The sequence below is a fragment of the Pelodiscus sinensis genome, chromosome 14, assembly GCF_052426305.1.
Source record: "Pelodiscus sinensis isolate ZL-2025 chromosome 14, ASM5242630v1, whole genome shotgun sequence".
NCBI lineage: Eukaryota > Metazoa > Chordata > Testudines > Trionychidae > Pelodiscus > Pelodiscus sinensis.
In genome coordinates, this window is record NC_143065.1 from 47,903,536 (window position 1) to 47,927,784 (window position 24,249).

Here is a 24,249-nt window from a genome sequence, read left to right on the forward strand (position 1 = left end):
CCAGCAGGTATAGATGATTGGAGCTCAAATGGGGTGGGCTGCTGAACCTCTTTATACCCCTTGGGTCACATGGGCTTCTTCCTGGTTTCAAGTGGCCAATTAGGAAAAATGGCTTTGAACACCAAGTTTCCCACGAAGGGTGCAAAGCATAATTTACACCTGGGAAAATGCAGACAATGGGCACCTCTGGTATGTGATGGGCGAAGATTCCTCTCCTGAGACAGTGCAGGCGTGTCAATTACTGGTACAAGCCATCAGGGCGACGGGAGCCCCGGGTCATCAGCTAGCCCATTTACTGTCTGGTTTCTGTTTATGGTAGAGTCAGGGACAGGCAGCACACCTGTGTTCCCAGGGCATCAAAGGCTGACTGCCTTTCTCTTGCTCTCTGGGGGGGGGGAAACAAGATGGGGTTTGTGGAAAAACAAGATGGGGTTTGTGTCTGGCTACACGCTCTCAGGTAATGCTGCTAGGGGGATCCCTGGCGCCGCTCTCGGATGCTGCTGCTGGGGGGGGGGGTCTCTGGCGCCACTCTCAGGTCTTGCTGCTGGGGGGGGTCTCTAGCACCGCTCTCGGGTAATGCTGCTGGGGGGATTCTATGGAGCCGCTCTCAGGTGATGCTGCTGGGGGGGGTCTCTGGCACCGCTCTCGGATCGCGTTGCGGGGGGGGGGTCTCTGGCGCCGCTCTCGGGTCGCGCTGCGGGGAGGGTCTCTGGCGCCGCTCTCGGGTCGCGCTGTTCGGGGGGAGTGTCTGGCTCCAATCTTGGGTGATGCTGCTCTGGGGGGGTGTCTCTGGCGCCGCTCTTGGGTCGCAATGCTGGGGGGGCGGTCTCTGGCATCACTCTCGGGTGATGCTGCTGGGGGGGGTCTCTGGCGCCACTCTCAGGTCGCGCTGCTGGGGGGGTCTCTGGCGCTGCTTTCGGGTCACGCTGCTGAGGGGGGTGGTCTCTGGCACCGCTCTTGGCTCGCGCTGCTGCGGGGGGGTCTCTGGCACGACTCTCAGGTGATGCTGCTGGGGGGGTTTCTGGCGCCGCTCTCGGGGCGTGCTGTTTGGGGGGAGTGTCTGGCTCCAATCTTGAGTGATGCTGCTGGGGGGGGGGGTCTCTGGCGCTGCTCTCGGGTTGTTCTGATTGAGGGTGTCTCTGGCGCCTCTCTCGGATGATCCTGCTGGGGGGGGTCTCTGGCGCCGCTCTCGGGTTTCGCTGCTCGGGGGAGGTCTCTAGCACCGCTCTCCAGTCGCGCTCCTGGGGGGGGGCTTTGCAAGCGGGGCCGGGTACTAAAGGCACCAAGCAGCTTGCAGAATCACGGAGAACAAAGGTCATGAGGTCGGGGGTTGGTTGAGACCCTTTGGACCAGAGGCAGGGGGTCCAGGCTGCCAAATGTGTCGCGGAGAACCTCCATCTATCAGACGTGGCTTCCTCTCGGCGCTTGCAGAACTGAGCAGCTAAAAGTGTTAGAAGCCAAATCAGAGCGGCTCGTGTGTGTGTCAGAAACGGCTACAGGGAGCCAATTGCGACGGCAGCTGTTTGTGACGTCACACGGGCCCCGGGACTGTGGCGTCATCGAGTAGCCGCTGAGAATTCAGGAGTCCATCTGCTGCTCTGTGAACCGACATGGACCGGCCTCAACCCCACCAGCTCTGCTTTCCCTGGCTCTCCCCCCCGTGCCTCAGTTTCCTCCTCTGCAATCACCTCATCCCCTCCCCTGGACCTGGCACCTGCCTCTCGCTCCCCAGTGGGACCCAGGCTGCGCTTCAGCCCGGCAGCAGAACCTTGGACTCTGACTCCATAGTCTTTTAGTCCAGTTCTTATAGGAATTTCTTCCTAGGCCAGTCTATGGGAATTGCTGCATCATGCTGATGTCCAGGGTGGCTGCCAGGTGCTCGTCAGTGATCTCATCGGGTGGATCTCCAGTACTTGGTTTTCTCCACTTGACACCTTTTGGTTGCACTGGCACCTGACACCTTCTTCAGCCCTTTGTTGCTGCATTCTCAGGCTGGCACCTCTCAGAACCATTCATTCATCGTCCAAGCACTCTTTCTTACGTACATTCCCTAATGAATGTTTCCCATACAGTATTTTGCATAATAATACAAGAGTTGTAGTTACAAAAAGTTACAAAAGTTTCTGGGTGGCATTTCTTAAAACATTCTCTCTCTGAATGCTGAGTTAGTTACTGTTATAGTTACAATGCTTCACTTTGCAATTAGGGTTAAGTGCTTCACAATGCTTTGAAGAGAACGGTTGTCAATTGTGTAACAGTAAGGTTGAGCGTGCCCTGGCACACAGAGAGGGGAGCTGTTTCTGGCTACATAGTAGTATATTTTTAACAGTTTGAAGTTACATGACCTAATATTACATTCCTAAACAATTATATTCTAGGGGGGCAAAAATGTTTAGATTTATAATTAAACAATCCTAACTAATAATAATAATAATAAATCTAAACACTTATCAAGCTTGATAACACTAAATCTAAACACTTTCACAAGAATAAATCTAAACACTTCTATGCTTCTTCTACTTAACAAACTTATCCTACTTAGACTTTTAGTTGTGGGGAACAAATTCTGGGGAGTCACTTCCACTCGGGGGAATCATTTTTAATACTTGAATATGTTATCCCTACACTAAGGCTGATCATAATAGACTGTTCTGTCCGCGAATGGGCTGAGAGTAAAGGGCGTGTTCGGAATCTGTGGCGCCCAATCTGAGGCTGTCCGAGGTGAATCTTAACGGACTGCTCCGTGCGCCAATGGGCGGTGACTAAAGGCGTGTTCTGGGGCTGCTGGCGGCCAATAGGTTGTCCGGGGTGGCTTATAACAGACTCTTCTGTCCGCGAATGGGCTGTGACTAAGGGGCGTGTTCTGAATCAAAGGCACCCAATAGGCTGACCCGGCTGCATCTTAACGGACAGCTCTGTCTGCGAATGCGGTGTGACTAGGGGGAACGACCTGCCACTGCTCTCGACCAATAGGCTGTCCGGGGTGGATCTTAATGGACTGCTCTGTCCTCGAATTGTCTGTGACTTAGGGGTGTTTCCTGGCTGTGTGCCAGCCAATGGGCTTTCGGAAGACAGCCTTGGCGGAGGATAGTGTCGCCCAATGGGCTGTCAGCAAAGGGTATCCTGGCTCTGGTTCGGCCAATGGGCTGTCGCAGGGGGGCGTTATCTGACTGGGCGGCCGGCGCCGCCATGACAGGAAGGTCCAGGAGCGCGCGGGGGCGCGAGCGAATCCTGGGTCCGAGTGCGAAGCTGCCCCGCCCCCAGCCCGCCCCTTGTTGGTGTCTGGCCCGGGGGAGGAGGGGGCGCATGGAAAGGTGGGGGAGCGGGCTGGGGGTGGGGTGTCTGGCCCGGAGGAGGAGGGGGTGTGAGAGCAGACTGCACGGGGCGGAGAGGAGTTTGGTGGGGTGGGGGAGCAGACTGCACGGGGCGGGGAGGAGTTTGGTGGGGGGGGTCAGACTGCACGGGGCGGAGAGGAGTTTGGTGAGGGGGGGATCAGACTGCACGGGGCGGAGAGGAGTTTGGGGGGGGAGCGTTTGCCGCGGGGGTCTCCTCTCCCGAGTGAGGGCGGGGCATCAGCGGCGGACGCTGCCGTCTCTGAGGCAGGAGCCCCGCCCAGCAATGGGGCGGGGCGGGGCGGGATGAGGGGGAGTAGGGAAAGTAGCCGCCGTGGCTTGTGGGAAACTGAGTGCCGCTGTCCGCAGCTCCCATCGGCCATTGCAGGGCCAGGGCAGGCCCGGCGCTGTTCGGTTGGGTGGGTGCAGCGGAAGTGACATCACAACGCGGCCATTGACCAGGGAGCGACGCGGTTGGTCCTGGGACTTGTAGTTCTCATAGTGCGGCCTCCCGGGGCATGTCGCAGTCCGCCCCGCCCCCCGGCATAGCCCCGCCCAGCGTGTTCCAGCTTCTCCCCGCCCCCAACTCCATCTCAGGACGTCCCCGCAGCGCTACTCAGGCCCTGCTCATGTCTGCCCGCGCCCTCTGCACAGCCCCCCCCCCCGCCCGACCTGCACCCCCTTGTCCCACCTCAGTGCATTCCACAATCCCAACCCAACCTGCACCGCCTTCCCCACCCCCAGTCCATTCTTCACCCCCTGCCCAATCTGCACCCCTTTCCCCACCCCCCAGTCCATTCTGCACCCCCTGCCCAACCTGCACCCCTTTCCCCACCCCCCAGTCCATTCTGCACCCCCTGCCCAACCTGCACCCCTTTCCCCACTCCCCAGTCCATTCTGCACCCCTGCCCAATCTGCACCCCTTTCCCCACCCCCCAGTCCATTCTTCAGCCCCTGCCCAATCTGCACCCCTTTCCCCACCCCCCAGTCCATTCTGCACCCCTGCCCAATCTGCACCTTTCCCCACCCCCCAGTCCATTCTGCACTCTCTGCCCAATCTGCAACCCTCTTCCCCCACCCCGCAGTCCATTCTGCACCCTGTGCCCAATCTGCACCCCTTTCCCCACCCCCCAGTCCATTCTGCACCCCCTTCCCAATCTGCAACCCTCTTTCCCCACCCCCCCAGTCCATTCTGCACCCCCTTCCCTGACCACCAAGTGTATTCAACCCCTCCCCTGCCACCCAAACTGCCTCTCGTGTGTTTCTCTCTTGTTGCTGTCTCGTATTGGCCAGTACGTTCTGTCTGTTTCTGTCTGTGTCTTTGTCCTTGCTCTGCTTCTGCCATGTCCTTGTACAGGACACGTACAGGCATTCCAGGTGAGCATCTCTACGGGTTAAGGGCCCAGGAGCTAAGGGGAATTCTGCAGGAACGCCAGTCGCGCAAGGGAGAGCACGGGAGACCAGTGGTGCGTCATGGCAGACTGACTCAGTATTGTTGTAATGGACCCGATACAGAGGGGCGGGGGTGGGGGGTCTAAAGCAGTGGTCTCCAACCTTTTTACACCCAAGATCACTTTTAAATGACAGACCAAGCCAAGATTTACTGCCCTGCCCCTTCCTTGAAGCCCCGCTCTCTCTATTCTCCTCCTCTCCATCACTTGCTGTCCCCAATCCTTATACTGCTACTTTTCTTTAAAAAAAAAAAAACACAATTCTTCTGTAGAATGAGGTTTTTCCAACATTTGGCCTGTCTAGACTGGACCAAATGTCAGAAAAAAAAACCCTTCTTTTGGAAGCCACCTTATTCCTTGGGGAAAGAGGAATATAGGGGTGACCGAAAGAGCCTGATTGTTCTTCCACTAAAAAAGCGGAAGAACAAACGCAACCCTGGATGCAGAAGAGTTTTTCTGAGATATCTCCAGAATCCTGAAAAACTCCTGCAGTCTAGCCAGACCCCCGCTGGGTTGAGACAGGATGTGTAGTCTCTGCGGTGGGAATGAGGGATTTGGGTGTGGGAAGGGGTAAGAGGTGCAAGCTCTGGGAGGAAATCTGGATGGAGGAGGAGGTGGAGAAGGGGACACTGGCTCGGGGAGGGGGCTCCAGGCTGGGCGGTGTTGGAATACTAAGCAAGTCACAGGCTTGTGGATGTGAGAATGCAGGAATTTGGGTTGGGGTATGTGAAGGGCTCAGGGCAGGGGGTTCCAGTGTTTGATAGGCTCAGATCTAGGGTCTGGGGAAGGGGGAGTGCAGGAGTGGTTGTGGCCGGATGGGGGCTTGGCCCCAATTGGGGGTTTGTTGGCCAAGCTCCATTTTTTAATAAAATACTATGTTAAGCACAAAAAGTTTCTGCATTGTCTTTATTTATGAGAATGGCAGGGAACCTGCCTTGAGTCAGGGGTCACTGACCATAGAAAAGTCCTTTGGGAGCAGGGGACACAATACTGGGGAGGGGTGCTAGTGGGTTCTGGGACAGGGAACAGGGTGCCAGTGGGGGCAGGGGAGAGGGGGCAGGGTGCCAGGACACGTTTCTGCAGCAGGGGACAGGGTGCTGGGGGGGGGACAGGTTTCTGTAGTGGGGAAAGCAGGGGGACAGGTTTCTGCAGTAGGAGACAGGGTGCCAGAGGGAACCGGTTCCTGCAGGGGGGGCAGGGTGCCGTGGGACAAGTTCCTCCGACCCGCGCTCCCTCCGGACTGACCCCAGGGCAGCCAGGCTGGAGTGAAGAGAAGCGGCTGCCCGGAGAGCTGGTCATGGCGCTCAGCCAGGGTGCACCAAGCTCCACGTGGGCAGGCGCAGAGGAGAAGCCGCCGATCAGCTGGAGCGCGGGGCAGCGTCTTTCTTCTGAAAGCCACAGTCAGCTGGCTTGGGTGTTTCAGCCCTCCAGACGTCCCAGCTCCCACCATTCCTTGCAGCTACACACCTGTGTTGTTGCTCGGTGAGTAGCTGCTTCTCAAATGAGGAAATCTAATGTAACTGTACTGCGCACGCATGCAGTTCAGAGAGGGCTGAAGAGCTACTCTTAGAGCCTCAACATCTACCGGTAGATCGTCATCTATTGGTTGGTGACCATGGGGCTAAAGGCTAGAATTCCCGCAGCCACAGACCTTAGTGAGTGAGAGCTCACGCTGCGCTTTTTCTGCGGAATCACTGCGGGGCCGTGGGCGGAGAAGAAACCGCCCGAGATGGACTTGAGCTGCCTGGACGTGATTCTCGGGACCCGTGAAGGGTCCTCAGCGTTCGGCCTTGCCATGGCTCTGTGTGAGTAAGATGCGTGCTTTGAAATCTTCAAGCGTCCTGGCAGTATGTTTCTTCTGAGGCAGAGGGCTTCCTGCTGCGGCACGGAGCCTGGTGGCTTGGGGATTGGTGAAGGGGCAGTAGGCGGTTCAACAGAGCGTGGATAGAGATTCAAGGCCTCCGTTCTCTCCGCGTTCTTGGAGTGGCAGCGGGAGGGGGTGGCCGATGGTGGGAGGCTGCGGTGCGATGGTGGGAGGAGGAGCGATGCCGCGTCCTTGCGGACTGAAAAGCTAAGTTGTTTGTTTGTTTTTTCCCCTCTGCTGTGTTCGGTAGCGAGCGATAAGAAGTCAACCCTCCCGGTGTCCTCCCGTCTGGGGATGGAACGGAAACGAGAACAGCGAGCTTGGGAGCTTGGTCGAAGCGAGGCGAGAACCGTCCGGCTGGGAGCGGAGCAGCCATCGCTTACCGGGAGATAAGTGTCGGGTCTCGAAATCTGTCAGCTTACGGCTCACTCGGGTCTAGGAAGGGAAGTCACGTTTGCTTAGACAGCGAGTCCGAGCGGAGGTTCCCGAGGAGCTTCCTTGGTAGTGGGAGAAACAGGGCTTCCGTTTGTCAGGGGTGCTGGTTTCTCTGGAACACGGTGTCCTTCTCAGCAGACGCTTGGCTCAAGGAGGAAGACGCAAGGTGGTAAGGTTTCTGACTGCCTCTTATGTGTTTCTCTCTCGTTGCTCTCTCGTATTGGCCAATACGTTCTGTCTAGCTGTTTCTGTCTGTGTCTTTGTCCTTGCTCTGCTTCTGCCGTGTCCTTGTGCAGCACACTTGCAGGCATTCCAGGTGAGCATCTTCAAGGGTTAAGAGCTCAGGAGCCAACGGGAATTCTGCAGGTACGCCAGTCGCGCAAGGGAGAGCGGTGCTGCGTCATGGCTGACTGACTCAGTGTTCTTGTAGAGGGCCCGATACATAGGCGAGAGGGGGAAAGGGCTAAAGGATAGAATTCCCACAGCCACAGACCTTAGGGAGTGATAGCTAACGCTGGGCTTTTTTGGCAACCCTTGCAGAGGAATCAGTGCGTGTCTATTGGCGGAGAAGAAATAGTCTGAGATGGATTTGAGCTGCCTGGACGTGATTCTTGGAACACGTGAAGGGTCCTCAGCGTTCGGCCTTCCCATGGCTCTGTGTGAGTAAGAGGTGCGTGCTTTGAAATCTTCAAGCGTCCTGGCAGTATGTTTCTTCTGAGGCAGAGAGCTTCCTGCTGGGGCACGGAGCCTGGTGGCTTGGGGATTGGTGAAGGGGCAGTAGGCGGTTCAACAGAGCGTGGATAGAGATTCAAGGCCTCCTTTCACTCCCCGTTCCTGTAGTGGCAACGGGAGGTGGTGGCCGATGGTGGGAGGCTGCGGTGCGATGGTGGGAGGAGGAGCGATGCCGCGTCCTTGCGGACTGGAACGCTAAGTTGTTTGTTTGTTCCCCTCTGCTGTGTTCGGTAGCGAGCGATAAGAAGTCAACCCTCCCGGTTTCCTCCCGTCTGGGGATGGAACGGAAACGAGAACAGCGAGCTCGGGAGCTTGTTCGAAGCGAGGCGAGAACCGTCCGGCTGGGAGCGGAGCAGCCATCGCTTACTGGGTGATAAGTGTCGGGTCTGGAAATCTCTCGACTTACGGCCCACTCGGGTCTAGGAAGGGAAGTCACACTTGCTTAGACAGCGAATCCGAGCGGAGGTTCCCAAGGTGCTTCTTTGGTAGCTCCCGTTTGTCAGGCCTTCCGTTTGTCAGGGGTGCTGGTTTCTCTGGAACACGGTGTCCTTCTCAGCAGATGCTTGGCTCGAGGAGGAAGACGCAAGGTGGTAAGGTTTCTGACTGCCTCTTATGTGTTTCTCTCTTGTTGCTCTCTCGTATTGGCCAATACGTTCTGTCTGTTTGTTTCTGTCTGTGTCTTTGTCCTTGCTCTGCTTCTGCCGTGTCCTTGTACAGCACACTTGCAGGCATTCCAGGTGAGCATCTTTAAGGGTTAAGAGCTCAGGAGCCAACGGGAATTCTGCAGGTATGCCAGTCGCGCAAGGGAGAGCGGTGGTGCGTCATGGCTGACTGACTCAGTGTTCTTGTAGAGGGCCCGATACATAGGCGAGAGGGGGGGAAAGGGCTAAAGGATAGAATTCCCACAGCCACAGACCTTAGTGAGTGAGAGCTCACTCTGGGCTTTTTCGGCCACCCTTGCAGAGGAATCAGTGCGGGGCCGTGGGCTGAGAAGATACCGTCCGAGATGGACTTGAGCTGCCTGGACCTGATTCTCGGAACACGTGAAGGGTCCTCAGCGATCGGCCTTCCCATGGATCTGTGTGAGTAAGAGGTGCGTGCTTTGAAATCTTCAAGCGTCCTGGCAGTATGTTTCTTCTGAGGCAGAGAGCTTCTTGCTGGGGCACGGAGCCTGGTGGCTTGGGGACTGGTGAAGGGGCAGTAGGCGGTTCAACAGAGCGTGGATAGAGATTCAAGGCCTCCGTTCTCTCCGCTTTCTTGGAGTGGCAGCGGGAGGGGGTGGCCAATGGTGGGAGGCTGCGGTGCGATGGTGGGAGGAGAAGCGATGCCGCGTCCTTGCGGACTGAAAAGCTAAGTTGTTTGTTTGTTTTTTCCCCTCTGCTGTGTTCGGTAGCGAGCGATAAGAAGTCAACCCTCCCGGTGTCCTCCCGTCTCGGGATGGAACGGAAACGAGAACAGCGAGCTCGGGAGCTTGGTCGAAGCGAGGCGAGAACCGTCCGGCTGGGAGCGGAGCAGCCATCGCTTACCGGGAGATAAGTGTCGGGTCTCGAAATCTGTCAGCTTACAGCTCACTCGGGTCTAGGAAGGGAAGTCACGTTTGCTTAGACAGCGAGTCCGAGCGGAGGTTCCCGAGGAGCTTCCTTGGTAGTGGGAGAAACAGGGCTTCCGTTTGTCAGGGGTGCTGGTTTCTCTGGAACACGGTGTCCTTCTCAGCAGACGCTTGGCTCAAGGAGGAAGACACAAGGTGGTAAGGTTTCTGACTGCCTCTTATGTGTTTCTCTCTCGTTGCTCTCTCGTATTGGCCAATACGTTCTAACTGTTTCTGTCTGTGTCTTTGTCCTTGCTCTGCTTCTGCCGTGTCCTTGTGCAGCACACTTGCAGGCATTCCAGGTGAGCATCTTCAAGGGTTAAGAGCTCAGGAGCCAACGGGAATTCTGCAGGTACGCCAGTCGCGCAAGGGAGAGCGGTGGTGCGTCATGGCTGACTGACTCAATGTTCTTGTAGAGGGCCCGATACATAGGCGAGAGGGGGGGAAAGGGCTAAAGGATAGAATTCCCACAGCCACAGACCTTAGTGAGTGAGAGCTCACGCTGGGCTTTTTCGGCCACCCTTGCAGAGGAATCAGTGCGGGGCCGTGGGCTGAGAAGATACCGTCCGAGATGGAGTTGAGCTGCCTGGACGTGATTCTCGGAACACGTGAAGGGTCCTCAGCGATCGGCCTTCCCATGGATCTGTGTGAGTAAGAGGTGCGTGCTTTGAAATCTTCAAGCATCCTGGCAGTATGTTTCTTCTGAGGCAGAGAGCTTCTTGCTGGGGCACGGAGCCTGGTGGCTTGGGGACTGGTGAAGGGGCAGTAGGCGGTTCAACAGAGCGTGGATAGAGATTCAAGGCCTCCGTTCTCTCCGCGTTCTTGGAGTGGCAGCGGGAGGGGGTGGCCGATGGTGGGAGGCTGCGGTGCGATGGTGGGAGGAGGAGCGATGCCGCGTCCTTGCGGACTGAAAAGCTAAGTTGTTTGTTTGTTTTTTCCCCTCTGCTGTGTTCGGTAGCGAGCGATAAGAAGTCAACCCTCCCGGTGTCCTCCCATCTGGGGATGGAACGGAAACGAGAACAGCGAGCTCGGGAGCTTGGTCGAAGCGAGGCGAGAACCGTCCGGCTGGGAGCGGAGCAGCCATCGCTTACCGGGAGATAAGTGTCGGGTCTCGAAATCTGTCAGCTTACGGCTCACTCGGGTCTAGGAAGGGAAGTCACGTTTGCTTAGACAGCGAGTCCGAGCGGAGGTTCCCGAGGAGCTTCCTTGGTAGTGGGAGAAACAGGGCTTCCGTTTGTCAGGGGTGCTGGTTTCTCTGGAACACGGTGTCCTTCTCAGCAGACGCTTGGCTCAAGGAGGAAGACACAAGGTGGTAAGGTTTCTGACTGCCTCTTATGTGTTTCTCTCTCGTTGCTCTCTCGTATTGGCCAATACGTTCTAACTGTTTCTGTCTGTGTCTTTGTCCTTGCTCTGCTTCTGCCGTGTCCTTGTGCAGCACACTTGCAGGCATTCCAGGTGAGCATCTTCAAGGGTTAAGAGCTCAGGAGCCAACGGGAATTCTGCAGGTACGCCAGTCGCGCAAGGGAGAGCGGTGGTGCGTCATGGCTGACTGACTCAATGTTCTTGTAGAGGGCCCGATACATAGGCGAGAGGGGGGGAAAGGGCTAAAGGATAGAATTCCCACAGCCACAGACCTTAGTGAGTGAGAGCTCACGCTGGGCTTTTTCGGCCACCCTTGCAGAGGAATCAGTGCGGGGCCGTGGGCTGAGAAGATACCGTCCGAGATGGAGTTGAGCTGCCTGGACGTGATTCTCGGAACACGTGAAGGGTCCTCAGCGATCGGCCTTCCCATGGATCTGTGTGAGTAAGAGGTGCGTGCTTTGAAATCTTCAAGCATCCTGGCAGTATGTTTCTTCTGAGGCAGAGAGCTTCTTGCTGGGGCACGGAGCCTGGTGGCTTGGGGACTGGTGAAGGGGCAGTAGGCGGTTCAACAGAGCGTGGATAGAGATTCAAGGCCTCCGTTCTCTCCGCGTTCTTGGAGTGGCAGCGGGAGGGGGTGGCCGATGGTGGGAGGCTGCGGTGCGATGGTGGGAGGAGGAGCGATGCCGCGTCCTTGCGGACTGAAAAGCTAAGTTGTTTGTTTGTTTTTTCCCCTCTGCTGTGTTCGGTAGCGAGCGATAAGAAGTCAACCCTCCCGGTGTCCTCCCATCTGGGGATGGAACGGAAACGAGAACAGCGAGCTCGGGAGCTTGGTCGAAGCGAGGCGAGAACCGTCCGGCTGGGAGCGGAGCAGCCATCGCTTACCGGGAGATAAGTGTCGGGTCTCGAAATCTGTCAGCTTACGGCTCACTCGGGTCTAGGAAGGGAAGTCACGTTTGCTTAGACAGCGAGTCCGAGCGGAGGTTCCCGAGGAGCTTCCTTGGTAGTGGGAGAAACAGGGCTTCCGTTTGTCAGGGGTGCTGGTTTCTCTGGAACACGGTGTCCTTCTCAGCAGACGCTTGGCTCGAGGAGGAAGACGCAAGGTGGTAAGGTTTCTGACTGCCTCTTATGTGTTTCTCTCTCGTTGCTCTCTCGTATTGGCCAATACGTTCTGTCTAGCTGTTTCTGTCTGTGTCTTTGTCCTTGCTCTGCTTCTGCCGTGTCCTTGTGCAGCACACTTGCAGGCATTCTAGGTGAGCATCTTCAAGGGTTAAGAGCTCAGGAGCCAACGGGAATTCTGCAGGTACGCCAGTCGCGCAAGGGAGAGCGGTGGTGCGTCATGGCTGACTGACTCAATGTTCTTGTAGAGGCCCCGATACATAGGCGAGAGGGGGGGAAAGGGCTAAAGGATAGAATTCCCACAGCCACAGACCTTAGTGAGTGAGAGCTCACGCTGGGCTTTTTCGGCCACCCTTGCAGAGGAATCAGTGCGGGGCCGTGGGCTGAGAAGATACCGTCCGAGATGGACTTGAGCTGCCTGGACCTGATTCTCGGAACACGTGAAGGGTCCTCAGCGATCGGCCTTCCCATGGATCTGTGTGAGTAAGAGGTGCGTGCTTTGAAATCTTCAAGCGTCCTGGCAGTATGTTTCTTCTGAGGCAGAGAGCTTCTTGCTGGGGCACGGAGCCTGGTGGCTTGGGGACTGGTGAAGGGGCAGTAGGCGGTTCAACAGAGCGTGGATAGAGATTCAAGGCCTCCGTTCTCTCCGCTTTCTTGGAGTGGCAGCGGGAGGGGGTGGCCGATGGTGGGAGGCTGCGGTGCGATGGTGGGAGGAGAAGCGATGCCGCGTCCTTGCGGACTGAAAAGCTAAGTTGTTTGTTTGTTTTTTCCCCTCTGCTGTGTTCGGTAGCGAGCGATAAGAAGTCAACCCTCCCGGTGTCCTCCCGTCTCGGGATGGAACGGAAACGAGAACAGCGAGCTCGGGAGCTTGGTCGAAGCGAGGCGAGAACCGTCCGGCTGGGAGCGGAGCAGCCATCGCTTACCGGGAGATAAGTGTCGGGTCTCGAAATCTGTCAGCTTACGGCTCACTCGGGTCTAGGAAGGGAAGTCACGTTTGCTTAGACAGCGAGTCCGAGCGGAGGTTCCCGAGGAGCTTCCTTGGTAGTGGGAGAAACAGGGCTTCCGTTTGTCAGGGGTGCTGGTTTCTCTGGAACACGGTGTCCTTCTCAGCAGACGCTTGGCTCAAGGAGGAAGACACAAGGTGGTAAGGTTTCTGACTGCCTCTTATGTGTTTCTCTCTCGTTGCTCTCTCGTATTGGCCAATACGTTCTAACTGTTTCTGTCTGTGTCTTTGTCCTTGCTCTGCTTCTGCCGTGTCCTTGTGCAGCACACTTGCAGGCATTCCAGGTGAGCATCTTCAAGGGTTAAGAGCTCAGGAGCCAACGGGAATTCTGCAGGTACGCCAGTCGCGCAAGGGAGAGCGGTGGTGCGTCATGGCTGACTGACTCAATGTTCTTGTAGAGGGCCCGATACATAGGCGAGAGGGGGGGAAAGGGCTAAAGGATAGAATTCCCACAGCCACAGACCTTAGTGAGTGAGAGCTCACGCTGGGCTTTTTCGGCCACCCTTGCAGAGGAATCAGTGCGGGGCCGTGGGCTGAGAAGATACCGTCCGAGATGGAGTTGAGCTGCCTGGACGTGATTCTCGGAACACGTGAAGGGTCCTCAGCGATCGGCCTTCCCATGGATCTGTGTGAGTAAGAGGTGCGTGCTTTGAAATCTTCAAGCATCCTGGCAGTATGTTTCTTCTGAGGCAGAGAGCTTCTTGCTGGGGCACGGAGCCTGGTGGCTTGGGGACTGGTGAAGGGGCAGTAGGCGGTTCAACAGAGCGTGGATAGAGATTCAAGGCCTCCGTTCTCTCCGCGTTCTTGGAGTGGCAGCGGGAGGGGGTGGCCGATGGTGGGAGGCTGCGGTGCGATGGTGGGAGGAGGAGCGATGCCGCGTCCTTGCGGACTGAAAAGCTAAGTTGTTTGTTTGTTTTTTCCCCTCTGCTGTGTTCGGTAGCGAGCGATAAGAAGTCAACCCTCCCGGTGTCCTCCCGTCTGGGGATGGAACGGAAACGAGAACAGCGAGCTCGGGAGCTTGGTCGAAGCGAGGCGAGGACCGTCCGGCTGGGAGCGGAGCAGCCATCGCTTACCGGGAGATAAGTGTCGGGTCTCGAAATCTGTCAGCTTACGGCTCACTCGGGTCTAGGAAGGGAAGTCACGTTTGCTTAGACAGCGAGTCCGAGCGGAGGTTCCCGAGGAGCTTCCTTGGTAGTGGGAGAAACAGGGCTTCCGTTTGTCAGGGGTGCTGGTTTCTCTGGAACACGGTGTCCTTCTCAGCAGACGCTTGGCTCGAGGAGGAAGACGCAAGGTGGTAAGGTTTCTGACTGCCTCTTATGTGTTTTTCTCTCTCGTTGCTCTCTCGTATTGGCCAATACGTTCTGTCTAGCTGTTTCTGTCTGTGTCTTTGTCCTTGCTCTGCTTCTGCCGTGTCCTTGTGCAGCACACTTGCAGGCATTCCAGGTGAGCATCTTCAAGGGTTAAGAGCTCAGGAGCCAACGGGAATTCTGCAGGTACGCCAGTCGCGCAAGGGAGAGCGGTGGTGCGTCATGGCTGACTGACTCAATGTTCTTGTAGAGGGCCCGATACATAGGCGAGAGGGGGGGAAAGGGCTAAAGGATAGAATTCCCACAGCCACAGACCTTAGTGAGTGAGAGCTCACGCTGGGCTTTTTCGGCCACCCTTGCAGAGGAATCAGTGCGGGGCCGTGGGCTGAGAAGATACCGTCCGAGATGGACTTGAGCTGCCTGGACGTGATTCTCGGAACACGTGAAGGGTCCTCAGCGATCGGCCTTCCCATGGATCTGTGTGAGTAAGAGGTGCGTGCTTTGAAATCTTCAAGCATCCTGGCAGTATGTTTCTTCTGAGGCAGAGAGCTTCTTGCTGGGGCACGGAGCCTGGTGGCTTGGGGACTGGTGAAGGGGCAGTAGGCGGTTCAACAGAGCGTGGATAGAGATTCAAGGCCTCCGTTCTCTCCGCGTTCTTGGAGTGGCAGCGGGAGGGGGTGGCCGATGGTGGGAGGCTGCGGTGCGATGGTGGGAGGAGGAGCGATGCCGCGTCCTTGCGGACTGAAAAGCTAAGTTGTTTGTTTGTTTTTTCCCCTCTGCTGTGTTCGGTAGCGAGCGATAAGAAGTCAACCCTCCCGGTGTCCTCCCGTCTGGGGATGGAACGGAAACGAGAACAGCGAGCTCGGGAGCTTGGTCGAAGCGAGGCGAGAACCGTCCGGCTGGGAGCGGAGCAGCCATCGCTTACCGGGAGATAAGTGTCGGGTCTCGAAATCTGTCAGCTTACGGCTCACTCGGGTCTAGGAAGGGAAGTCACGTTTGCTTAGACAGCGAGTCCGAGCGGAGGTTCCCGAGGAGCTTCCTTGGTAGTGGGAGAAACAGGGCTTCCGTTTGTCAGGGGTGCTGGTTTCTCTGGAACACGGTGTCCTTCTCAGCAGACGCTTGGCTCGAGGAGGAAGACGCAAGGTGGTAAGGTTTCTGACTGCCTCTTATGTGTTTCTCTCTCGTTGCTCTCTCGTATTGGCCAATACGTTCTGTCTAACTGTTTCTGTCTGTGTCTTTGTCCTTGCTCTGCTTCTGCCGTGTCCTTGTGCAGCACACTTGCAGGCATTCCAGGTGAGCATCTTCAAGGGTTAAGAGCTCAGGAGCCAACGGGAATTCTGCAGGTACGCCAGTCGCGCAAGGGAGAGCGGTGGTGCGTCATGGCTGACTGACTCAATGTTCTTGTAGAGGGCCCGATACATAGGCGAGAGGGGGGGAAAGGGCTAAAGGATAGAATTCCCACAGCCACAGACCTTAGTGAGTGAGAGCTCACGCTGGGCTTTTTCGGCCACCCTTGCAGAGGAATCAGTGCGGGGCCGTGGGCTGAGAAGATACCGTCCGAGATGGACTTGAGCTGCCTGGACGTGATTCTCGGAACACGTGAAGGGTCCTCAGCGATCGGCCTTCCCATGGATCTGTGTGAGTAAGAGGTGCGTGCTTTGAAATCTTCAAGCATCCTGGCAGTATGTTTCTTCTGAGGCAGAGAGCTTCTTGCTGGGGCACGGAGCCTGGTGGCTTGGGGACTGGTGAAGGGGCAGTAGGCGGTTCAACAGAGCGTGGATAGAGATTCAAGGCCTCCGTTCTCTCCGCGTTCTTGGAGTGGCAGCGGGAGGGGGTGGCCGATGGTGGGAGGCTGCGGTGCGATGGTGGGAGGAGGAGCGATGCCGCGTCCTTGCGGACTGAAAAGCTAAGTTGTTTGTTTGTTTTTTCCCCTCTGCTGTGTTCGGTAGCGAGCGATAAGAAGTCAACCCTCCCGGTGTCCTCCCGTCTGGGGATGGAACGGAAACGAGAACAGCGAGCTCGGGAGCTTGGTCGAAGCGAGGCGAGGACCGTCCGGCTGGGAGCGGAGCAGCCATCGCTTACCGGGAGATAAGTGTCGGGTCTCGAAATCTGTCAGCTTACGGCTCACTCGGGTCTAGGAAGGGAAGTCACGTTTGCTTAGACAGCGAGTCCGAGCGGAGGTTCCCGAGGAGCTTCCTTGGTAGTGGGAGAAACAGGGCTTCCGTTTGTCAGGGGTGCTGGTTTCTCTGGAACACGGTGTCCTTCTCAGCAGACGCTTGGCTCGAGGAGGAAGACGCAAGGTGGTAAGGTTTCTGACTGCCTCTTATGTGTTTCTCTCTCGTTGCTCTCTCGTATTGGCCAATACGTTCTGTCTAGCTGTTTCTGTCTGTGTCTTTGTCCTTGCTCTGCTTCTGCCGTGTCCTTGTACAGCACACTTGCAGGCATTCCAGGTGAGCATCTTCAAGGGTTAAGGGCTCAGGAGCCAACGGGAATTCTGCAGGTACGCCAGTCGCGCAAGGGAGAGCGGTGCTGCGTCATGGCTGACTGACTCAGTGTTCTTGTAGAGGGCCCGATACATAGGCGAGAGGAGGGAAAGGGCTAAAGGATAGAATTCCCACAGCCACAGACCTTAGGGAGTGATAGCTAACGCTGGGCTTTTTTGGCAACCCTTGCAGAGGAATCAGTGCGGGGCCGTGGGCTGAGAAGATACCGTCCGAGATGGACTTGAGCTGCCTGGACCTGATTCTCGGAACACGTGAAGGGTCCTCAGCGATCGGCCTTCCCATGGATCTGTGTGAGTAAGAGGTGCGTGCTTTGAAATCTTCAAGCGTCCTGGCAGTATGTTTCTTCTGAGGCAGAGAGCTTCTTGCTGGGGCACGGAGCCTGGTGGCTTGGGGACTGGTGAAGGGGCAGTAGGCGGTTCAACAGAGCGTGGATAGAGATTCAAGGCCTCCGTTCTCTCCGCTTTCTTGGAGTGGCAGCGGGAGGGGGTGGCCGATGGTGGGAGGCTGCGGTGCGATGCCGCGTCCTTGCGGACTGAAAAGCTAAGTTGTTTGTTTGTTTTTTCCCCTCTGCTGTGTTCGGTAGCGAGCGATAAGAAGTCAACCCTCCCGGTGTCCTCCCGTCTCGGGATGGAACGGAAACGAGAACAGCGAGCTCGGGAGCTTGGTCGAAGCGAGGCGAGAACCGTCCGGCTGGGAGCGGAGCAGCCATCGCTTACCGGGAGATAAGTGTCGGGTCTCGAAATCTGTCAGCTTACGGCTCACTCGGGTCTAGGAAGGGAAGTCACGTTTGCTTAGACAGCGAGTCCGAGCGGAGGTTCCCGAGGAGCTTCCTTGGTAGTGGGAGAAACAGGGCTTCCGTTTGTCAGGGGTGCTGGTTTCTCTGGAACACGGTGTCCTTCTCAGCAGACGCTTGGCTCAAGGAGGAAGACACAAGGTGGTAAGGTTTCTGACTGCCTCTTATGTGTTTCTCTCTCGTTGCTCTCTCGTATTGGCCAATACGTTCTAACTGTTTCTGTCTGTGTCTTTGTCCTTGCTCTGCTTCTGCCGTGTCCTTGTGCAGCACACTTGCAGGCATTCCAGGTGAGCATCTTCAAGGGTTAAGAGCTCAGGAGCCAACGGGAATTCTGCAGGTACGCCAGTCGCGCAAGGGAGAGCGGTGGTGCGTCATGGCTGACTGACTCAATGTTCTTGTAGAGGGCCCGATACATAGGCGAGAGGGGGGGAAAGGGCTAAAGGATAGAATTCCCACAGCCACAGACCTTAGTGAGTGAGAGCTCACGCTGGGCTTTTTCGGCCACCCTTGCAGAGGAATCAGTGCGGGGCCGTGGGCTGAGAAGATACCGTCCGAGATGGAGTTGAGCTGCCTGGACGTGATTCTCGGAACACGTGAAGGGTCCTCAGCGATCGGCCTTCCCATGGATCTGTGTGAGTAAGAGGTGCGTGCTTTGAAATCTTCAAGCATCCTGGCAGTATGTTTCTTCTGAGGCAGAGAGCTTCTTGCTGGGGCACGGAGCCTGGTGGCTTGGGGACTGGTGAAGGGGCAGTAGGCGGTTCAACAGAGCGTGGATAGAGATTCAAGGCCTCCGTTCTCTCCGCGTTCTTGGAGTGGCAGCGGGAGGGGGTGGCCGATGGTGGGAGGCTGCGGTGCGATGGTGGGAGGAGGAGCGATGCCGCGTCCTTGCGGACTGAAAAGCTAAGTTGTTTGTTTGTTTTTTCCCCTCTGCTGTGTTCGGTAGCGAGCGATAAGAAGTCAACCCTCCCGGTGTCCTCCCGTCTGGGGATGGAACGGAAACGAGAACAGCGAGCTCGGGAGCTTGGTCGAAGCGAGGCGAGAACCGTCCGGCTGGGAGCGGAGCAGCCATCGCTTACCGGGAGATAAGTGTCGGGTCTCGAAATCTGTCAGCTTACGGCTCACTCGGGTCTAGGAAGGGAAGTCACGTTTGCTTAGACAGCGAGTCCGAGCGGAGGTTCCCGAGGAGCTTCCTTGGTAGTGGGAGAAACAGGGCTTCCGTTTGTCAGGGGTGCTGGTTTCTCTGGAACACGGTGTCCTTCTCAGCAGACGCTTGGCTCGAGGAGGAAGACGCAAGGTGGTAAGGTTTCTGACTGCCTCTTATGTGTTTCTCTCTCGTTGCTCTCTCGTATTGGCCAATACGTTCTGTCTAGCTGTTTCTGTCTGTGTCTTTGTCCTTGCTCTGCTTCTGCCGTGTCCTTGTGCAGCACACTTGCAGGCATTCCAGGTGAGCATCTTCAAGGGTTAAGAGCTCAGGAGCCAACGGGAATTCTGCAGGTACGCCAGTCGCGCAAGGGAGAGCGGTGGTGCGTCATGGCTGACTGACTCAATGTTCTTGTAGAGGGCCCGATACATAGGCGAGAGGGGGGGAAAGGGCTAAAGGATAGAATTCCCACAGCCACAGACCTTAGTGAGTGAGAGCTCACGCTGGGCTTTTTCGGCCACCCTTGCAGAGGAATCAGTGCGGGGCCGTGGGCTGAGAAGATACCGTCCGAGATGGAGTTGAGCTGCCTGGACGTGATTCTCGGAACACGTGAAGGGTCCTCAGCGATCGGCCTTCCCATGGATCTGTGTGAGTAAGAGGTGCGTGCTTTGAAATCTTCAAGCATCCTGGCAGTATGTTTCTTCTGAGGCAGAGAGCTTCTTGCTGGGGCACGGAGCCTGGTGGCTTGGGGACTGGTGAAGGGGCAGTAGGCGGTTCAACAGAGCGTGGATAGAGATTCAAGGCCTCCGTTCTCTCCGCGTTCTTGGAGTGGCAGCGGGAGGGGGTGGCCGATGGTGGGAGGCTGCGGTGCGATGGTGGGAGGAGGAGCGATGCCGCGTCCTTGCGGACTGAAAAGCTAAGTTGTTTGTTTGTTTTTTCCCCTCTGCTGTGTTCGGTAGCGAGCGATAAGAAGTCAACCCTCCCGGTGTCCTCCCGTCTGGGGATGGAACGGAAACGAGAACAGCGAGCTCGGGAGCTTGGTCGAAGCGAGGCGAGGACCGTCCGGCTGGGAGCGGAGCAGCCATCGCTTACCGGGAGATAAGTGTCGGGTCTCGAAATCTGTCAGCTTACGGCTCACTCGGGTCTAGGAAGGGAAGTCACGTTTGCTTAGACAGCGAGTCCGAGCGGAGGTTCCCGAGGAGCTTCCTTGGTAGTGGGAGAAACAGGGCTTCCGTTTGTCAGGGGTGCTGGTTTCTCTGGAACACGGTGTCCTTCTCAGCAGACGCTTGGCTCGAGGAGGAAGACGCAAGGTGGTAAGGTTTCTGACTGCCTCTTATGTGTTTCTCTCTCGTTGCTCTCTCGTATTGGCCAATACGTTCTGTCTAGCTGTTTCTGTCTGTGTCTTTGTCCTTGCTCTGCTTCTGCCGTGTCCTTGTACAGCACACTTGCAGGCATTCCAGGTGAGCATCTTCAAGGGTTAAGAGCTCAGGAGCCAACGGGAATTCTGCAGGTACGCCAGTCGCGCAAGGGAGAGCGGTGCTGCGTCATGGCTGACTGACTCAGTGTTCTTGTAGAGGGCCCGATACATAGGCGAGAGGAGGGAAAGGGCTAAAGGATAGAATTCCCACAGCCACAGACCTTAGGGAGTGATAGCTAACGCTGGGCTTTTTTGGCAACCCTTGCAGAGGAATCAGTGCGGGGCCGTGGGCTGAGAAGATACCGTCCGAGATGGACTTGAGCTGCCTGGACCTGATTCTCGGAACACGTGAAGGGTCCTCAGCGATCGGCCTTCCCATGGATCTGTGTGAGTAAGAGGTGCGTGCTTTGAAATCTTCAAGCGTCCTGGCAGTATGTTTCTTCTGAGGCAGAGAGCTTCTTGCTGGGGCACGGAGCCTGGTGGCTTGGGGACTGGTGAAGGGGCAGTAGGCGGTTCAACAGAGCGTGGATAGAGATTCAAGGCCTCCGTTCTCTCCGCGTTCTTGGAGTGGCAGCGGGAGGGGGTGGCCGATGGTGGGAGGCTGCGGTGCGATGGTGGGAGGAGGAGCGATGCCGCGTCCTTGCGGACTGAAAAACTAAGTTGTTTGTTTGTTTTTTCCCCTCTGCTGTGTTCGGTAGCGAGCGATAAGAAGTCAACCCTCCCGGTGTCCTCCCGTCTGGGGATGGAACGGAAACGAGAACAGCGAGCTCGGGAGCTTGGTCGAAGCGAGGCGAGGACCGTCCGGCTGGGAGCGGAGCAGCCATCGCTTACCGGGAGATAAGTGTCGGGTCTCGAAATCTGTCAGCTTACGGCTCACTCGGGTCTAGGAAGGGAAGTCACGTTTGCTTAGACAGCGAGTCCGAGCGGAGGTTCCCGAGGAGCTTCCTTGGTAGTGGGAGAAACAGGGCTTCCGTTTGTCAGGGGTGCTGGTTTCTCTGGAACACGGTGTCCTTCTCAGCAGACGCTTGGCTCGAGGAGGAAGACGCAAGGTGGTAAGGTTTCTGACTGCCTCTTATGTGTTTCTCTCTCGTTGCTCTCTCGTATTGGCCAATACGTTCTGTCTAGCTGTTTCTGTCTGTGTCTTTGTCCTTGCTCTGCTTCTGCCGTGTCCTTGTACAGCACACTTGCAGGCATTCCAGGTGAGCATCTTCAAGGGTTAAGGGCTCAGGAGCCAACGGGAATTCTGCAGGTACGCCAGTCGCGCAAGGGAGAGCGGTGCTGCGTCATGGCTGACTGACTCAGTGTTCTTGTAGAGGGCCCGATACATAGGCGAGAGGGGGAAAGGGCTAAAGGATAGAATTCCCACAGCCACAGACCTTAGGGAGTGATAGCTAACGCTGGGCTTTTTCGGCAACCCTTGCAGAGGAATCAGTGCGTGTCTATTGGCGGAGAAGAAATAGTCTGAGATGGATTTGAGCTGCCTGGACGTGATTCTTGGAACACGTGAAGGGTCCTCAGCGTTCGGCCTTCCCATGGCTCTGTGTGAGTAAGAGGTGCGTGCTTTGAAATCTTCAAGCGTCCTGGCAGTATGTTTCTTCTGAGGCAGAGAGCTTCCTGCTGGGGCACGGAGCCTGGTGGCTTGGGGATTGGTGAAGGGGCAGTAGGCGGTTCAACAGAGCGTGGATAGAGATTCAAGGCCTCCTTTCACTCCCCGTTCCTGTAGTGGCAACGGGAGGTGGTGGCCGATGGTGGGAGGCTGCGGTGCGATGGTGGGAGGAGGAGCGATGCCGCGTCCTTGCGGACTGGAACGCTAAGTTGTTTGTTTGTTCCCCTCTGCTGTGTTCGGTAGCGAGCGATAAGAAGTCAACCCTCCCGGTTTCCTCCCGTCTGGGGATGGAACGGAAACGAGAACAGCGAGCTCGGGAGCTTGTTCGAAGCGAGGCGAGAACCGTCCGGCTGGGAGCGGAGCAGCCATCGCTTACTGGGTGATAAGTGTCGGGTCTGGAAATCTCTCGGCTTACGGCCCACTCGGGTCTAGGAAGGGAAGTCACACTTGCTTAGACAGCGAGTCCGAGCGGAGGTTCCCAAGGTGCTTCTTTGGTAGCTCCCGTTTGTCAGGCCTTCCGTTTGTCAGGGGTGCTGGTTTCTCTGGAACACGGTGTCCTTCTCAGCAGATGCTTGGCTCGAGGAGGAAGACGCAAGGTGGTAAGGTTTCTGACTGCCTCTTATGTGTTTCTCTCTTGTTGCTCTCTCGTATTGGCCAATACGTTCTGTCTGTTTGTTTCTGTCTGTGTCTTTGTCCTTGCTCTGCTTCTGCCGTGTCCTTGTACAGCACACTTGCAGGCATTCCAGGTGAGCATCTTTAAGGGTTAAGAGCTCAGGAGCCAACGGGAATTCTGTAGGTACGCCAGTCGCGCAAGGGAGAGCGGTGGTGCGTCATGGCTGACTGACTCAGTGTTCTTGTAGAGGGCCCGATACATAGGCGAGAGGGGGGGAAAGGGCTAAAGGATAGAATTCCCACAGCCACAGACCTTAGTGAGTGAGAGCTCACTCTGGGCTTTTTCGGCCACCCTTGCAGAGGAATCAGTGCGGGGCCGTGGGCTGAGAAGATACCGTCCGAGATGGACTTGAGCTGCCTGGACCTGATTCTCGGAACACGTGAAGGGTCCTCAGCGATCGGCCTTCCCATGGATCTGTGTGAGTAAGAGGTGCGTGCTTTGAAATCTTCAAGCATCCTGGCAGTATGTTTCTTCTGAGGCAGAGAGCTTCTTGCTGGGGCACGGAGCCTGGTGGCTTGGGGACTGGTGAAGGGGCAGTAGGCGGTTCAACAGAGCGTGGATAGAGATTCAAGGCCTCCGTTCTCTCCGCTTTCTTGGAGTGGCAGCGGGAGGGGGTGGCCGATGGTGGGAGGCTGCGGTGCGATGGTGGGAGGAGAAGCGATGCCGCGTCCTTGCGGACTGAAAAGCTAAGTTGTTTGTTTGTTTTTTCCCCTCTGCTGTGTTCGGTAGCGAGCGATAAGAAGTCAACCCTCCCGGTGTCCTCCCGTCTCGGGATGGAACGGAAACGAGAACAGCGAGCTCGGGAGCTTGGTCGAAGCGAGGCGAGAACCGTCCGGCTGGGAGCGGAGCAGCCATCGCTTACCGGGAGATAAGTGTCGGGTCTCGAAATCTGTCAGCTTACGGCTCACTCGGGTCTAGGAAGGGAAGTCACGTTTGCTTAGACAGCGAGTCCGAGCGGAGGTTCCCGAGGAGCTTCCTTGGTAGTGGGAGAAACAGGGCTTCCGTTTGTCAGGGGTGCTGGTTTCTCTGGAACACGGTGTCCTTCTCAGCAGACGCTTGGCTCAAGGAGGAAGACACAAGGTGGTAAGGTTTCTGACTGCCTCTTATGTGTTTCTCTCTCGTTGCTCTCTCGTATTGGCCAATACGTTCTAACTGTTTCTGTCTGTGTCTTTGTCCTTGCTCTGCTTCTGCCGTGTCCTTGTGCAGCACACTTGCAGGCATTCCAGGTGAGCATCTTCAAGGGTTAAGAGCTCAGGAGCCAACGGGAATTCTGCAGGTACGCCAGTCGCGCAAGGGAGAGCGGTGGTGCGTCATGGCTGACTGACTCAATGTTCTTGTAGAGGGCCCGATACATAGGCGAGAGGGGGGGAAAGGGCTAAAGGATAGAATTCCCACAGCCACAGACCTTAGTGAGTGAGAGCTCACGCTGGGCTTTTTCGGCCACCCTTGCAGAGGAATCAGTGCGGGGCCGTGGGCTGAGAAGATACCGTCCGAGATGGAGTTGAGCTGCCTGGACGTGATTCTCGGAACACGTGAAGGGTCCTCAGCGATCGGCCTTCCCATGGATCTGTGTGAGTAAGAGGTGCGTGCTTTGAAATCTTCAAGCATCCTGGCAGTATGTTTCTTCTGAGGCAGAGAGCTTCTTGCTGGGGCACGGAGCCTGGTGGCTTGGGGACTGGTGAAGGGGCAGTAGGCGGTTCAACAGAGCGTGGATAGAGATTCAAGGCCTCCGTTCTCTCCGCTTTCTTGGAGTGGCAGCGGGAGGGGGTGGCCGATGGTGGGAGGCTGCGGTGCGATGGTGGGAGGAGAAGCGATGCCGCATCCTTGCGGACTGAAACGCTAAGTTGTTTGTTTGTTTTTTCTCCTCTGCTGTGTTCGGTAGCGAACGATAAGAAGTCTACCCTCCCGGTGTCCTCCCGTCTGGG

General features: G+C 56.7%; 3 long non-coding RNA genes across 3 annotated transcripts; all 3 read left to right on the forward strand.

The window, feature by feature from the left end:
- Nucleotides 1–12,139: 12,139 nt before the first annotated feature.
- Nucleotides 12,140–14,175, forward strand: LOC149523623 (uncharacterized). The gene is made up of 3 exons (XR_016350634.1): nucleotides 12,140–12,370; nucleotides 12,671–13,523; nucleotides 13,824–14,175. It is a non-coding gene; the product is annotated as an uncharacterized LOC149523623 (long non-coding RNA).
- A 46-nt stretch (nucleotides 14,176–14,221) lies between these two features.
- Nucleotides 14,222–21,375, forward strand: LOC142825183 (uncharacterized). The gene is made up of 7 exons (XR_012899637.2): nucleotides 14,222–14,682; nucleotides 14,983–15,839; nucleotides 16,140–16,995; nucleotides 17,278–18,130; nucleotides 18,431–19,287; nucleotides 19,588–20,443; nucleotides 20,744–21,375. It is a non-coding gene; the product is annotated as an uncharacterized LOC142825183 (long non-coding RNA).
- Nucleotides 21,376–21,454: 79 nt separating this feature from the next.
- LOC149523624 (uncharacterized) lies at nucleotides 21,455–23,900 on the forward strand. The gene is made up of 3 exons (XR_016350635.1): nucleotides 21,455–21,598; nucleotides 21,895–22,753; nucleotides 23,054–23,900. It is a non-coding gene; the product is annotated as an uncharacterized LOC149523624 (long non-coding RNA).
- Nucleotides 23,901–24,249: the final 349 nt, after the last annotated feature.